At 39.4% G+C, this 12846-nt stretch overlaps 1 pseudogene; it reads left to right on the top strand.

Moving 5' to 3' along the window:
• The first annotated feature begins 2297 nt into the window (after window positions 1-2297).
• LOC129535170 (ARL14 effector protein-like pseudogene) lies at window positions 2298-2822 on the top strand (annotated as a pseudogene).
• The last annotated feature ends 10024 nt before the right edge of the window (window positions 2823-12846 follow it).

Raw genomic sequence — 12846 nt, 5'->3', positions numbered from 1 at the left:
GAAGAGTGAAAGATTTTTACCCCAATTTATTCATTTTTGTAAAGGCCACTGCTTGAAGGACCCTGGGTTTGTGTATGCAATTGTGACTGGAATAAATAAGGCACAATTCCTAGCATATATGATATACTCTTGATCAATATTTGTTGAATGAATGAAAAAAAAATAGTGGCTTTAGACTGGATTATAGTGACAAATTGGCACATGCACACACACACTCACTTTTTTTTTACCACTATGGGAATGAACCAAAATTCTTTAAGATGTAAAGCTTAGTTCTGGAGAAGGGAATGGCAACCCACTCCAATATTCTTGCCTGGAAGATGGACAGAGGAGCCTGGAGGGCTATAGTCCATGGGGTTGCAAAGAGTTGGACACAACTGAGTGACTGAGCACCTCACTAAACTGGGAGGGGGGGTGCAGAAAAAAGATATAAAGCTTAGTTCTAAATAGGATGCCTCTATTGATAGTTGATTATTACGAACTCCCCCACCCCCCATAGGGTTCTCTGAATCTGAACTGGAGCACCTTTCCCTGTCCTTGCAGTGAGCTGCAGACACTTGATCTCTCCAGTGGAGATTGCCAAACCTTTTGTGGGCAGAAACCTGGTCTTATATCATCTTTGAAGTTCTCACTGCACCTACTTTAGGGCATACCCATAGAGAAGGTACTATTATTATCCCCATTTTCAGATGAGGAAACTGAGGTTAAGCAACTGAAGTCATCTTAAGTTAAAGTCAGATAGTTAGTGGTGAAGACAGTGCTAGTGTCTGATCTCTGGCAGTGAGATGCGTGAGGCTCCTCTGCCTAGGGTAATGTATCAGAAAGGTAGCTACTACCCTTTTTTTTCCCCCCAAAAAAGTAAGGTAAGTAGCCAACCATGAAATTACAGCTCAAAGAATAAGAGTAATGAAAAACTAAACGTTCTAGACCTGCCAAGACATTGGAGTAACTTAGAAATTATGAAACTGTATTATTTCTGTCCTGGGTATTTACTCAACAAGATCCTGGCAAATAAATCCAATTCAAGAGAGAGATTCAAGGGAATCATTTGCTTTTCCCTCTCTGTAGACACTACATTGTTCAAGTGAGAAGGAAGACCTAAAAGGGAACCTGTTGTGTGAAATTAGTAGTATGTATCAAGCAGAGTGTGGCCAGTCCTCTGGAATTGTGAAACTCTCCAGTGAGGAGCAAAGGGAATTTTTCTCTAGTATGGTGATCCTCTCACAGCTGATGCCCCATCCTCTGTCTCTCTTACTTTTAGCCAGTTTGCTTCTTGAAGCTAGGCAGAACATCCTTAAAGAAATGGGTGTCCTCTGCCTCTCTACTTTAAACTATTAGTAGTTTGGGAAGCTTTGTGGAGTCTGTAGGACATGGGCCAATTAGGAGAGAAACAGAGGGATGGGGGGAGTGGTGAGGGAAGAGACACACACACACGGAGACAGTGAGACGTGGAGAGAGGCGAGATGACACTGAAAGTCCTAGAGAATGTACTGACTTTAGAAAGCCTTTAAAAACCAGTCACTAATTCAATGTGATTAATTACCTTAAAGTAGCTTGTAGAGTGTTTCCTGAGAAGAATTGGAGGTCACTTCAAACGAAATAAATAAACCACAGCTAATGTGCTGACGTTTTAAAGAGAAAAGGCAGTTGCTAAAAATGACCATCCAATTTCCATTACTTACTACAGTCATTAGAAACAAGGAATATGTTTATTGATCTGAAGTGGTTCAAACAGTATTTTCTTTGTTCAAACCAATTTAGCTGGAGGAAAAGTCAGGAGTTTGCCTTGTGTTCGGGCAGGGAGGGCATTGCGGAGAGAAAGAGATTCTTTACATAAAAAACTGTCGGCTTTCTATCCTAGGGCCACTCACCTAAGAAGAATAACTGGGTTTCTATGAAAGCAAAGAAATTCTTGCCCCTGATCACTATTGGTTTAGCTCTAGGCCCTTGAGACTCAAAGTAGGTTTGGAATTAGCAATATCAGTATAATCTGGGCCTACATTAGAAAGGTAGACTCTCTGGCCCCACCCCAGTCCTAACTGAATCATAATCTAGTTTTTAACAAGATGTTTCATGATTCATGCACATTAATGTTTGAGAAGTACTAGTCTAGACAAACATGAATGGTTATTTAAACATTTGATAGAAAAACGAGATGGTTAAATAAAGGAGGAAATACTATCTGATAAAAGCACTTTTGTCCAAAGATTTGTTGGTGTTGATAAACTTGCTCCTATCCACTTAACTCAGATTTGAAGAAAAAACTTAATAGGCCCATTCTGAAATGACGTTTACCAGCTCCAGTGTCCTCATGGTTGAATGAGCTCCCACAAATGGTTGCTGACTTTGTTTGTGTCCCCAGGTGAGCAGAAATGAGTGAGCAAGCGGAAAAAAGCAGTTCCGTGCAAGAGACACCTGCACGTCAAAGTTCTCCTGAGAAACCAAGTCCGATGGAAGAGAAGAAAAGGAAATGGCTGGAGCGGCAGTTAAAAATGTTGACATTTCAAAATCCTGGGCCTCAGATAGCCAACTTTAATCCTGAGATTAGGGAGATGCAAAAGAAAGAGCCAAAGAAGTATGAGTTTGTTTCTGTAAAACGCGAAGGCAAGAAGTATGACAAAAAGGGCAGGCTCATCGTCAATGATGCTGACCTGTGCGACTGCCTTGATGAAGATTGCCTGGGTTGCTTCTACCCGTGCCCCAAGTGTAACTCCACCAAGTGCGGGCCCACGTGCCGCTGCAACCGCCGCTGGACCTACACCACCATAGTTGATGAGACCCGGGAGGTCCTCAGCAAGATGCCGTTCGACATCTCCGACTAGGAGCAGCCCTCCAGGCTGATCAATTTTCTCTTCTTTGCAGTTAAACCAGCCTCTTTCTCCTGGGTGAATTTTAGGACTGGGGGAAAAAAAGTTTTTAAAATATAGTTTAGACTAGTTAGTGTTCTCTGAAGCCGTAGAACCCTGTGTACTGCACTGTCCTTCTCTAGCCTTCCTGCTGTGATGACTCAAATTCCTCCCCTGGTAACCAGCAACTCCATTGCTACTCTGCTCTCAGATTAAAAATCCCTTTCCTCTTTGCTGGTACCTTAGGAGATGGAGTTTTAAGATTTTTAGAATTCTGTAGCTGAGAGCTTGTCTTGACATAGAATATATGTTTATAATAGCTAGTTACCATTAGGATCTTACACATTATCAATTCTAAATCAGAATTGCTATTTGGATTAACTTGGCACTGCATACTCATAGTCTCATTTTTTAGTGTTACTGTTTTAACAATATTAAAATGAAATTTGGTTTTTAAAAAAAAAGCTTAATAGGCCCCATGGCCACATGGCCCAACATATGAGCACAAAAGCAGAGATTCAATTTAAGTGATATCCAAAATGCCAACTGGAAGCAGACTTCAAATGACAAATTTTAATCTAATTGTTACATAGAAATGGTTTAAAAGCATTTTTTTGGTGACTAAGGTTACCAGCCACATAGAACTGGCCAAGGTGGTATAAAATTCCTAAGGCCTAAGTTGCATTTGATCTTGGAGGTATAGAATTTAAGGAAATTCAGCTAGAGTTTCTGCTGACCTCAGTGAAGATACCATCTCAGAAGACTGATGTGAAACATCTGGGCCAGGTTTGGCAGCTATTGTGCAAAACTGTTTTTAGGGAAAATCTCTATGAAAATGTTCACACCCATAGCGTCATCGGGAAAGTTTCTCTTCAGTCATCTTTGATACCAAGTTTTATTCAAATGATCTGTAAGAAGAAAATTGCTTTTTACAATTTTCCATGTTTACTGCTCATGAACATTTAATCACTTCTTCTGAAGCTTTGGATTCGGCACAAAGAGACTTTCCACTGAACACAGTTGTGCAGGCACTGGCTGAGGCTGCAGACGTAATGGGCTACAAACAGACAAAAGGCCCCTATCTCTGTCCCACCAAATGGCCATGTATGTTTACCCACTAGAAAATATTCACCTGAGACCACTTTTGCCTCTGACTAACTCACCCAAAATCTCTGTGTGGCAAATTCATGAATAAAAAGCATTTAATTTTCCTTACTTTGATTTTTTTGTGTGTGAGAAAGTGTGTGTGTTTTAGACCCAAGAGAGAGAAAAAAAAACTTTTTCCCCTTCCCTGAAGCAAATCCATGTTTTGTTCTTTGGCAAACACCAATCACTTTCCATCAGAAATTCCTGATAATAGTGACATTCAGTTCAGTTCAGTTCAGTCGCTCAGTCGTGTCTGACTCTTTGCGACCCCATGAATCACAGCACGTCAGGCCTCCCTGTCCATCACCAACTCCCGGAGTTCACTCAATCTCACCTCCATCGAGTCGGCGATGCCATCCAGCCATCTCATTCTCTGTCGTCCCCTTCTCCTCCTGCCCCCAATCCCTCCCAGGTTGGTGCAAAATTTTGTCTCATCCGCCATATTCACCTGACCTCTTGCCAACTGCCCACCACTTCTTCAAGCATCTTGACAACTTTTTGTGGGGGAAATGCTTCCACAACCAGCAGGAGGCGAAAATGCTTTCCAAGAATTTAATCAAATCCTGAAGCACAGATTTTTTTACATTATTTATTTAGTTTTAAAATTTATTTTATTTTTTAAAATTTTCATTTAATAAATGGTACAAAGCACAATGTGAAAAACATTAGCAGTTAAATTTTCACCAAATGAAAAAATACTATAGAATACACAGTTGCAAAAAGCTACATTAAGTTATTTTACAACTTGCCTCAGGCTGCAAAAAGAAAAAAAAAATCCCAATGCCATACCTAAGTTATCCCTCTCTCAAAATAATGCCATTCATGTTATAAACCATGAGTACCCCATCAAAAGATGTGGACTGCTTTTGTTAATTCATATATATATATATGACTGTATCACTTTGCTATACACCTGAAACAAACACAACACTGTAACTGAAATATAGTACAGTATAAAATAAAAATAAGTTACAGACCCTTGGGGCTTTACACAGAATTAGAGTTCCTATCAGAGGGATAACAGCACCACAGCCGTACTGAATCCTCATGAAGGAGGCACATGAATGACTGGATTACAAGAGTTACAGGAATGAGAGCTGCTCACTTCCCAGAAAATACAGCTCACAGAAAGCCAACAAAGGCACGAGACACAGACCATTCACTTATGAATGTGTAAACCTCAAGAAAGTCCACGTTATTCCTACAACATGTTGAAAGTGCCTCAGAATTCACACAACACTAATCTCCCTTTGGTTCTGGTTAAATTATATATACCAGTCTACAACAAATGGTAAAATCTGTAACTCTGTAAAATTTATTTTTTAATTGAAGGATAATTGCTTTACAAAATTTTGTTGTTTTCTGTCAAACCTCAACATGAATCAGCCATAAGTATCCATATGTCCCCTCCCTCTTGAACCTCCCTCTCATCTCCCTCCCCATCCCACCCCTCTAGGTTGGTACAGAGACCCTGTTTGCGATCCCTGAGACATAGAGCACAATTCCCATTGGCTGTCTACATGTGGTAATGTCAGTTTCCATGTTACTCTCTCCATCCATCTCACCCTCTCCTCCCCTCTCCCTATGTCCATAAGTCTGTTCTCCATGTCTATTTCTCCATTGCTGCCCTGCAAATAAATTCTTTGGTACCATCTTTCTAGATTCTGTATATATGCGTTAGTATATGATATTTCTCTTTCTCTTTCTGGCTTACTTCACTCTGTATAATAGGCTCTAGGTTCATCCACCTCATTGGAACTGACTCAAATGTGTTCCTTTTTATGGCTGAGTAATATTCCATTGTGTATTTGTACCACAACTTCTGTATCCATTCATCTGTCAATGGACATCTAGGTTGCTTCCATGTTCTAGCTATTGTAAATAGTGCTGCAGAGAACATTGGGGTACATGTGTCTTTTTCAATTTTGGTTTCCACGGGGTATATGCCTCGGAGTGGGATTGCTGGGTCATACGGTGGTTTTATTCCTAGTTTTTTAAGGAATCTCCATACCGTCTTCCATAGTGGCTGTATCAATTTACATCCCCACCAACAGTGCAAGTGTTTATCCACACCCTCTCCTGTTTGTTGACTTTTTGATGAGGGCCATTCTGACCGGAGTTGAGGTGATACTTCATTGTAGTTTTGATTTGCATTTCTCTAATAATGAATGATGTTGAGCATCTTTTCATGTCTTTCTTAGCCATCTGTATGTCTTCTTTGGAGAAATGTCTGTTTAGGTCTTTCCCCCACTTTTTAATTGGGTTGATTTTCTAGTATTGAGTTGTATGAGCTGCTTGTATATTTTGGAAATTAATCCTTTGCCAGTTGTTTGATTTGCTATTATTTTCCCCCATTCTGAGGGTTGTCTTTTCACCTTTCGTATAGTTTCCTTTGCTGTGCAAAAGATTTTAAGTTTAATCAGGTCCCATTTGTTTACTTTTGTTTTTATTTCCATTACTCTAGGAGGTGGGTCATAGAGGATCTTGCTTTGATTTATGATATTGAGTGTTCTGCCTATGTTTTCCTCTAAGAGTTTTATAATTTCTGGTCTTATATTTAGATCTTCAATCCATTTTGAGTTTATCTTTGTGTATGGTGTTAAGAAGTGTTATAATTTCATTCTTTTACATGTAGCTGTCCAGTTTTCCCAGCACCGCTTATTGAAGAGGTTGTCTTTGCCCCATTATATATACTTGCCTCCTGTCTTGTTCCTTTGGTCTATATTTCTGTTTTAGCAAAGTACAGATTTTTATGCTACAGGAATAAACAAACTTATTTCTTGTTGGCAAAAATGTCTTGATTGTAGTGGTTCCTACTTTGATTCATAAAGATGTGTTTGAGTCTAGTTATAATGATTTAAAGTTCGTGGTCTGAAACCGCAATCACATTTGCAGCAACCTAATACTTGGCTTGTTTTTCAGGTCATCTTAGACCAAGAGTTTAAATAAAATGGACTATCAGAATTAGTAGTTTTTTTTTTTTAATGCCCAAACTGGTATCTAGCTTTGCTGAATTGGTGAAGATGGGCTTGAGAAATACAAACTGAACTTTCATTCTAGTCAAAGAACAATCTTGTGCTTCAAAGATAGGAACACAGGGACTTCCCTGGAAGTTCAGTGGTTAAGACTGTGCTTCTAGCACAGGGGATGTGGGTTCAATCCCTGGTTGGAGAACTAAGATTCCACACACTGTGCAGCCAAAAAAATTTTTTTTAATTTAAAAAAAGATGGGAACCAAAACTTGCTCAAAGCAATTCGTCTGAACCTACCTGGAATCTTTGCAGTGCAAAAGTAGTTGTTATCACTGTCCATTTACCTGCTGAAGTGCCCTTTGCATTTGAAAAGCAAAGAGGTAATAGTGTTACCATGTTTGCAAAACTATGAGAGAAAGGTTGATAAACAATTTATAACCACTTTCACAGCAAAGAACACATTTGTCTGAGCATTTGCAGGCTGCTATTTGCAGTCAGTTAACAACTCACAAGATGCGGGAGGTAACCCTCCAGGATGGTCCCCAGTGATCCTCTGATATTTTGTAATCCTTTTCCCTGTAGTGGTGGCTGAACTTAGCGACTTGGTTTTAATGAACAGAATAAGGCCCAAGTGATGGTGACTGGAGACTTGGTCATAAAGGGCAATGTGGCCTTTCTTTTGCATCATCATGATCATCTGCTCTAGAGCAGGCTGGCTGCCCTGTGTGAGCAGCCCTATGAGGAAGCCAACATAACAAAGAACAGGCAACTCTGGCCAACAACCTTGTATTTTTGGAAGGGGGTCTTCTTACCTCATCGAGCTTTGAATGACTGTAGTCCTAGCTGACACCTCCATTGCAACCTTGTGAGAGACCTTGAGCCAGAACCACCCAGCCACACTGCTTCCTGACTTTTCCCTCACAGAAGCTGTGAGATAAGAAATGATCATTGTTTTAAGATGCTAACACTTGGGGTAATTTGCTATGCAGCAATGGCTAGCTAACACAGAGGGGTATTATGCTTCTTCTAGATTTATCCCTTTATTTATTCAACAGGTATTTATTGAGAAACTACCACATGCCAGGCATTGTGTTTATGGCATTCTCCAGACAAGAGTCTTGGAGTGGGTTGCCATTCCCTTCTCAAAGGCAAAGAGTATGCAGAGGTTAATCATCTACTGAACATAAGAAACATATTTAAGTGACCCCTGGTTTCTGGGCACTATATACATAGCATACAGGAAAAAATTTTACCCTTGGAAAACTGTGGTGGTTATCTTTGGAAATACCATCTACCACCTAGTGTTACTACTATACATTTGCTATTTATATATTAATGGCCCAACAAATATTTATAGATTGAATACTTCTCTGTGAATTGTGCTCACCGGTTGAAATTAGAGATGACACTACAAACCTCTGTCCCCCTCAAATTTGTGTATTGAAACCTAACTCCCAAGGTGATGGTAGTAGGAGGTATGACCTTTGGAAGGTGATTAGGTCATTAGGGTAAAGCCCTAATGAATGAGTCTCTTATAGAAGAGACCGAAGAGAGCTCCTTACTTCTGTGAGGACCGTTAAGCCAGGTTAAGCCAATATAATCTTTCCAGCATGCCATATATATATATACATATCAAATACCAGTCATTTTGGCAATGAAAAATTATCTCTAACATATTTATTAACATCCTCTGGGTATAGATTTAGATAATGACATTTGTAGTGCTTAAACTTCTCTGGAATGTGGGTTCAAATGCTAACTAACCACTTCTAAGGATTAATCTAAGGATTAATTAATCTAAGGATTAGCTTTAAGGAGTAAAGTTCATTTATACATGTTTACACATTTACACCACACTGTTTATACCATACAGACAATATGTGGGCATGTATTGTCTTAACCCTAACTTTCTGAGTACAAGCTGCCCCAGTGAGCCACCACTGTCTTCCAGTCCTCCAGGGGCAGGCTCTGTCCCTGGATGCTGGGTGGGTGGATCAGTCTAATTCTGATTGGGAAGCTCCCTTGTTGGCATATGAAAGTGAAAAAAAAAAAAGTCACACAGTTGTGTCCTCTTTGCAATTCCTTGTACTGCAGCCTGTCCTCATCTAGCCATGAAATTCTCCAGGCAAGAGTATTGGAGTGGGTTGCCATTTCCTTCTCCCAGGGATCTTCCCAACCCAGGGATTGAACCCAGGTCTCCTGCATTGCAGGCAGATTCTTTACCAACTGAGCCACTACGTTCTCCAGTATCAGCTCTATCAAGGGTGAAGTTAACATTTTTCTCTCTACCTGCCAACTTCTTTGTTTTATCTTTGTAAGTTATTCACATTTCAGGTTGGCGAGAGTTATCTATTGGGTACTTTCAAACACCCCAGCTGCAAACTGGCATGCTCCTGGCCCTTCTGAGAGGTCTTCCAACAATCCTCTTGACAGACCTTTGAACTCTTGCCTGTTGACCTTCTTCCACTTACACCATGCTTCAAAGCAGGCTTTGACTCCACATCTCTGTATCCCCAGCATCCAACACACAACCTGGAACATGGTAGGTACTTAGTGAATGTTTGTTTAATGAATGAGTCATTGACTGCAGGACATGCTTTTTGAGGGGCTTTTTAGGAGTGTTGGTCAATGGCTCATTAAAAACCTGCTTGAAATGACTGGGATAAGCAACCTTAGATGACTCGAGCAAACACAAAGAATGTCCTACAAACAATGTCTCTTACAACTTTAAGCTTTTTTCTTTTAACATCTGTTTCTGTTTTTGTCTTTTCCATTACTCATTGAAAATAGCAACTACCCTTTGCTGTCCACCTGAAACTATCACAACATTGTTAACTGGCTATACTCTAATACAAAATAAAGTTTAATTTTTAAAAAAGTGGAAAAAATAGAACTAAAAATAAAGAAAGTCACAACTATAGATCCCTGGTGGTCCAGTGATTAAGACTCATGAACATGTGTTCATATATATGTGTATATATATGTATGTGTGTATATATGGGGCTTCCCTGGTGGCTCAGACAGTAGACTCTGCTTTGAAAACATATTCATTTCATGTAATGCCAGTTTATCCAGAGGCTAATCTAACAAATTAATTGATTACCTATGTTTTGAGGTCATCTTGTGGCCTACTACGAGTTCTATTAAATAAAAATGAAACAACAAAGTCCTACTGTATAGCACAGGGAACTATATTCAGTATTTACCCTGTGATAAACCATAATGGAAAAGAATATAGAAAATAATGTCTATATGTATATAACTGAGTCATTTTGTTGTAAAGCAGAGATTGGCACAACATTGTAAATCAACTGCACTTCAACAAAATAATTAAATATAAAATTTAAGTAAATAACAGAGGAAAAGCTCCATGGTAGGTACTGAATAAATGTTTGTTGAATCAATTAATTATTATAAAATCTTTTAAAATGATGGCAATAGAGTCATGTTTTTTCAGTATTGTCATATGCAAGTAGCTGATAATGCATAGTTTAGTGCAACCTCTAAAACCATTGGCCCACATTTTTGTCCTACTTTTGAATTTAATTTATTTGTGTTATTTGTCATTCTTAGCTAAAGCATAAATTCCTTTTTTAAGATACTAAGTTTGAGATACCGGAAGTTCCAAAATCTGACACCACTTAGTTGTGTGGCCTTGAATAAAGTGTTCTACTTCTCTGCACCTTGATTTCAGTTTTCCTTTCTGTAAAATGTAGATACTGGAGTGTAAGTCAACCGTTTGTTCAGTTATACCCAGTACCTAAACTAGGATGAGGCAAGTGAACCACTCACCTTGGGAGTAAAATTAAAGGGGGATTGGGTGGGGTCGCCAAAAAAACCTCAATAATCAAGAAAAGTAATTTTTCAATGCAGTATTTTAAAGAACTCAAAGTTAATACTAAAGATGTATTATGACTAAAATATCAATATTTTAAAGGTGGGATCGCTGTTGCTGATTTTTCCTTTGGCCTCTGACTCCAGTGTGGTTTAGCATGGCACTGCGACTGATCTGGATTTTGATTTTTCTTTCCTTCTTTTTTTTCCTTTTGCCACGGTGCACAGCTCGTGGGATCTTAGTTCCCTGACCAGGGGCCAAACTTGTGTCCCCTTGAGTGGAAGGGTAGAGTCCTAACTACTGGATCACCAGGGTAGTCCCTGACTTTTCCAATAAACATTTCATTAAACCATCATTCATCTTATTGCCCTCTTAAATTTTGCACTGGGATTGAGTCCTGGTCCTGTTACATACATTTAATGAATGCCTGCTGTTTACTGAGCACTGTTGGGACATAGCAGCCCTTGTTTTCAAGGAACTCACAACTTTATTAGGAAAAACAGGAGAGTCAGCAGAGAGTAAGTAGGACAACGGGAGACGTTTTGGGACAGAGTTAAGCAATGGAAGGAATGGTATCAGATGAGCCCATGTAGACTAAAAAACATAGCATTTCATCCCGAGGTGGTATGTATCACAGAATGGTGATGAATGCAGGCTGGAGATGGAGGCCTTGGAGTCAAGCCCTACCTCTTCCAATTCTAACTGGCTGCGTAATCTTGTACAGTGTATCATTTTAACTTAACCGCGCTTCCATTTCTTTCCTCATTAGTAAAAGTGAGAAGAATAATTACATCAACTTAAGGGGGTTGTGAGGGTGACTTGAGCTCACCTGAGAATAGAGCCGGAACTTAGGAAAAATTGTTAAATGTTACTTTTAACTAGAAAACAGTCATTTTGAGCAACGAGAAGCTCTATTAGATAAAATTAAAGCCAGCTCTTCTCTAGGCAAGCTGGTAAGAGTTGCAGTGATTTTTGTCTTTCCCAGACTTGTCACTCTGTGTCCCAAACCACTTTCCCTTAGTTCCAGTTAAGCAGGAAAAGCCGTTTCATCTTTGGCAGTTCTTCCAAATTCAGTAGACTGTGACTGGTCATTCAGAAAGTTAATGAACAATTCCTGGCTCATGTACAAATGTACAAAACCTCATCATTTTTTCTCGGAACCGTTGATATAAGCAAGTGAACATCATAATGTTCCCCCTTAGGATGTACATGGAGTCTCTTATTCACCATGTTTTAGAGGGACACTGATATGAGCCCTTGGAGGTGGGTAGAAGTAACCTTCCAGTACCTTATAAAATCTTGTGAATAGGAACACAGGGCTGAACTGGGAAGAGCACTTTTACTGGACTGAAGGAGTAGAAAATTTGCTTTTTCAGCTCAACAAGATTCCACCACCTTAGTTTGAATCAATTGGATATTTGGAGAGGGTCTAAGAGGGTACCATCTCTGCTCCCCTAATTTATTCCTGTAACTCTGTCAGCTCTGATGTTGTTTAAAAAAAAAAAGTCCCACTATTTAAAAAGTACTCCTCAGTTTTCCAAATTGTCTCAAAATTTAAACATGGACTAAGTGATAGATGGTATTTATGAATTGTTCATTATTTTAACTGTAATAATAGCACTGCGGTCATATAAGGAAAACATTTTCCTTCCTTTTGTCCTTCCTTTTGTCCTTCCTTTTGTCCTTCCTTTTGAGAAGCGTATTAAAAGTAAAAAGGACATAATAACTAAGATTTGCTTTACAGAAAACTTGTAACCCCTCAAAAAAAGTGTGGGGGTACCTGATAAGGCAAGAATGGCAAGGCATGGGTTGTTGGATCTGGATAAGTCTGGAGTGGTTACTTGTAGTCTCTGCTTTTATGTAATTTGGAAATTTTCCCAACAACAAAACACGTTTTGGGAACTTCCCTGTCAGTCCAGTGGTTAAGACTTTGGGCTTCTATTGCAGAGGTTTCAGGTTTGATCATTGGTTGGGAAACTAAGATCCCACAGGCCATGCAGTGAGTCCAAAAGGAAAAAACACATTTTTCTATTTTTAGGCACTGTTT

The sequence above is a fragment of the Moschus berezovskii genome, chromosome X (genome assembly GCF_049115385.1).
Source record: "Moschus berezovskii isolate FMDL1 chromosome X, NW_MosBer_1.0, whole genome shotgun sequence".
Taxonomy (NCBI): Eukaryota; Metazoa; Chordata; class Mammalia; order Artiodactyla; family Moschidae; genus Moschus; species Moschus berezovskii.
The sequence above is the reverse complement of the archived record's forward strand: the minus strand, read 5'-3'. Positions and strand labels throughout refer to the sequence as shown.